The sequence below is a fragment of the Solanum pennellii genome, chromosome 9 (genome assembly GCF_001406875.1).
Source record: "Solanum pennellii chromosome 9, SPENNV200".
NCBI classification, from domain to species: domain Eukaryota; kingdom Viridiplantae; phylum Streptophyta; class Magnoliopsida; order Solanales; family Solanaceae; genus Solanum; species Solanum pennellii.
Window position 1 is genome coordinate 72633886 of NC_028645.1, and position 4972 is coordinate 72638857.

Below are 4972 nucleotides of genomic sequence, written 5' to 3' on the forward strand. Positions count from 1 at the left end.
GTTTCATACTATAAATATGAATTATATATATATTTTTTAATTTTTTCACGAAGTCTAACTTTTTATTGATAAAGTATACAAAATTACTACACTTTTTGAACAACTAATTGTAAGTTTGAAATGAAATTTCACTGTTATTGTAAATAACAAAAATTATGACTATTAGAAATATTTTGAACAAACCAACTTCCGGATGTCACTTTTATTAAAATGTATTAGATATAATAAAAAAAATACCGATCTCATGAGGTCGGTATCATATTAAATTTTAAGAAAAATAAAAGGAATCATATTAAATAAATAATATTGACACCAAGATGTCGGTATTTCATATTAGTTTATTTTTAACTTATGTAAAACCGTCATGCAGAGTACGATTTATTTAAAGTTAATTGCACGATATAAATATTTAATCAAAACTAATTAAATTGCATGATATTTAATATCGATTTTTTGAAGTCGGTATTATAATATTTTTTATTTTCTAATTTATTCAAAACCGTCCTCATGAGGTTAGTATTTAACTGAAATAACATCACTGACCTCATGAGGTCGATATTTAGACGAAGAAAAGATACCGACTTCACGAGGTCGGTATTTCGATGAAATAAAAATACCGACTTCATGATGTTTGTATTTGGATGAAATAAAAATATCGATCTCATGAGTCGATATTTTGATATGGATGAAATAAATATACGGACCTCATTAGGTCGGTATTTAGATGAAAGATAAATACCGATCTCATGAAGTCGGTATTTACATGAAGTAAAAATACCGACCATAAGAGGTCGATATTTGTATGAAGAAAAAATACCGACTTCATGAGGTCAGTATTTGGATGAAATAAAAATATCGACTTCATGCTGTCAGTATTTGGATGAAATAAAAATACCAACCTCATGATGTGAGTAGTTGGATATGGATGAAATAAAAATACCAATCTCATTAGGTCGGTATTAAGATGAAAGATAAATATCGATCTCATGAAGTCGGTATTTAGATGAAGTAAAAATGCCGACCACATGAGATCGATATTTGGATGAAGAAAAAATACTACCTTCATGAGGTCAGTATTTGGATGAAATAAAAATACCCACTTCATGCTGTCAGTATTTGGATGAAATAAAAATACCGACCTCATGATGTCGGTACTTGAATATGGATGAAATAAAAATACCGACCTCATTAGGTCGGTATTTAGATGAAAGATAAATACCGATCTTATGAAGTCGGTATTTAGATAAAGTAAAAATACCGACCACATGAGGTCGATATTTGGATGAAGAAAAAAAACCGACTTCATGAGGTCGGTATTTGGATGAAATATAAATACCGACCTCATGATGTCAGTATTTAGATGAAATACCGACTTCATGATGTCAGTATTTGGATGAAATAAAATACCGACCTCATGATGTCGGTATTTGGATATTGATGAAATAAAAATATCGAAAATAAAATATGTTTATTCATTTATTTATTTAATACCGACATCAAGAAGTTGGTTTTTATTGTAATAAATTTTTTTCGCGAAAAATACCGACCGTTTGAGGTTGGAACTTTTTTTTCTGCAAAAAATACCGACTGTTTGAGGTCGTAATTTTTTTCCCTCCTTATTTTGCAAAAAGACCAACTAGTTTTATTCTTTTAACAATACTGACCTCTAAAGGTCGGAAATTACCGACATCATTTGAAATCGGTAATTTTTAGGTCGGTATTCACTGTTTTTTTAGTAGTGATAGTTTAAGAGGAAAGAAGTGAAAGTTTTTGTTGCGGCAAAGACAAATAAAAATAGGAGTCCAAGTTGAGTTCAACAAGGTTTGTGTAGAGGCAAAGACAAAGTTGAATTCAAACAAGGACATGTTGAAGTTCTGATCTATAAATAGGGAGCTATTTTCATCAGAAAGTTTTGCGCACTTACATAGAGAAAAAAAATCAAAACACGATCAAGAGGTTTGAGAGAGTTTCGAGAGTTACTTGGGAGTGTTGCCAATTTGTGAGGAAAAAGTTGTAAGATTGTAATTAAGAGTTTTGACTACAATCGAGTGTGTGTAGGATTCGTCTAACAAGTTTGAGAAACTTGACGGACGATAGAAGACTTAAAACTGGATTTTCTTTGTCTTGAGTAGCTAGGAATTAGAGTTTATAATTTCTTAGCTAGGAATTAGAGTTTATAATTTCTTAGCTAGGAATTAGAGTTTATAATTCCTTAGGTTACATAGGTTTGTAATCTTTTTTTGAGACTCGGAGTTTAATAAAGTGAAGTTAAATCCTACAGAGGTGTAGGTCATGATTTTTACCCTTTATGAGTTAGAGTTTTCCATGATAAAATATTGTGTCATTATTTTATTTGCTTCACAAAACGTAACTGCTGTAATCTGCAAAGGAACATGTAGAATACACTTGTTCCTTAGGCAAATTTGAAGGTCAAAATTCCAACACAAGGTTTTGTAAGAACTTGAGTTTTGATCTAAAATAGTGATTGTGAAGTTCTTTTGATCTCTTTATCTAATGATTTTCACTAATGAGTTCCTATACCCTTAAACATCATTTTCAAGTATTTTTTTCTGGATTTTAACCCCCATTTTGAAATTGAGTTTTGAGTTGATTAATCCATTTCTTTATATAATTGGTGTGTAAATTGTTGTCTCTGATGGAGTGATTGTGAATACTTGATTGTTATTGATTGCGTGGCTTTGAAATTAACTTGAAAGGTGAAGACTCAACTCTTGGGTTGATATTTGATTGATTAAGACAAATAATCTTTTAAGTTTTGTAATCTAGTAGAATGGTCTACTTCTCTTCATTGTATGTGTGTTAGAGAGTAACCGGATCCAGGTGAAGGTTCTTATTGCTCAACTTGATTAATGTCAATAAATAATGAAGGGATAAATGAAAAGGCTTCGTGATGATAACGACAATATGTGAAATGCCAATTATTATGATCCTATTTGATTGATGTGATAATATACCTGGATGGCTTGAATGTGGATGATTTGTTGTTTCTTCGGATGGTATGATATAGCTTGAGTGCATTGATTATTGAATAGTGTGATGATACATGAGATTGTTATGATGTCAAGGTCTTTAATAACGATTTATATTAAGGTCTTTACCGACGATTTATATTAAGTCGATAAAAAATGATTCTGGCTAGTGATTGCCATAAAATCGACGGAAAATAGTTTCAGCTAGTGATTTGATATAAATTCGATGAGAAATGGTTTCGACTAGTGATTTAATATAAAGTCGATGGGAACTGGTTTTGGATAGTGATAGTATGCGGATGGGAAATAATTTTAGCACGATATTGATTCTTGTGATTTGATGCATTTATATGCTTGTGTGTGACTTACTTGTTACTTGTGATTGATATACTAGTTTTATGTGATCGATCCACTTTACATTGAGCTTGATTTACGTGATACATGTTGGTTGTTGACTTGTGACTTTGGACTATGAATATTGAACTTTTTGAACGGTTTATTATAGAATTGTTAGGTTGAACTATTTTTTATGCAGATAGAAGTTTGAGGAGGTTTGGTTGAGATCAAAAGGAGTAGTCAAATTCTAGCTAGGTTTCGTTGTTTATTAGGTTGCTTGCTGGGTATCATGTTTTTGGTACTAACTCTTTGCTTCTACACTTATATAGGTACTGATCCCGATATAGCGTGATCACTTATTTAGACTCGTTAAAAGACTTGAGAGGTAGTTGATTGTCCTCTTGGGGCCCTCTTTTTCTTTTCTTTATGTTTTTTCCTATTTAAGAAACAAAGATTGAGACCTGTACTTATTTTTTAATTCTGTATTTTTGTATTTAGTGTCTTCTACACGTGACTACCCGATTTTTGGGGTATTGTTTAGAATAAAAAAGTTTTTCACCTTTGTCTTGTTCATGCTTTATTATTTTTCGCATTCTTTTCATTTATCGTTTTGTTTGAGGCTGACTTATCTTGGTGGGAACATACAAGTGTCACCACGTCTATTTTTGGGTTGTGAAAGAATAAATTCTTTCAACTCATGCCACTTAAGATCTTCGATGTTGCCATATTCATACTTCACGCTGAACCAACTAGTTTCCTCATCAAATTTTAGTAATTTTTCATTGTAATACCTATCCCAAATAACTTGTATACTTCTCTTCCTTCGAACCAGTGACCAAAATCAATATTTTTATGTGATTGTGCTTTAGTAACTATGGGGTAAGGTAAAAAGATGTCAGCAATTGAAAAAATGGAGGCAATTCGTTAATAACTACAGTTGGCTCTCCAGGTATCTCTAACACTCCATGTGCTAAAGACTTGTCCACGTTATTTTCCTTACACGAAAAATTCATTTCCAGTAGACCTTCTAATCAACCCTATTTATAGATGACCAATTTTTTGTTATATAATGGAGCTTCCTGTTGGAGACTAGCGTAAAAAAGTAGAATCGTGTTAGCGTTAGAAGTATGTATTGCATTAGGAGTGTAAGTGTTGTTATGTATTACTAGTAATTAAGAGTAGTAGAATTCAAATAGAAGTCTCATATATTGTAACTTGCCAACAACATATATAAAGAGGTATTATGCATTAATTTTGTATACAAAATATATCAATAATATTGAGCTCCTGTTTTCCTTTATGTACTGTGTTTTCTACATGGTATTAGAGCAGTAAACAAAACCCCACAAAAATCTTGTAGCAATGACCTTAAACACAACTTACATGTCCTTGTCAAATTCGTCTCTGCATCATCTTATTGTTGTTGATTGTCCAGTCAAGCTTAAGCCTACTAACTACTTGATATGGAGAACTCATGTGACAACCCCCTCGGGATCCACATATTCAGGTATTGTCTCTGCCATGGGCGGCCATTTCGCTCTTTTAATCCCCTCTTATTAGCATGCAGCCTCAAGGGAGAATCGAACCCGTGACCTATGGCTCCTTTACATCCCTCCCAAGGAGATCGCCTCTTACCAATTGATCTG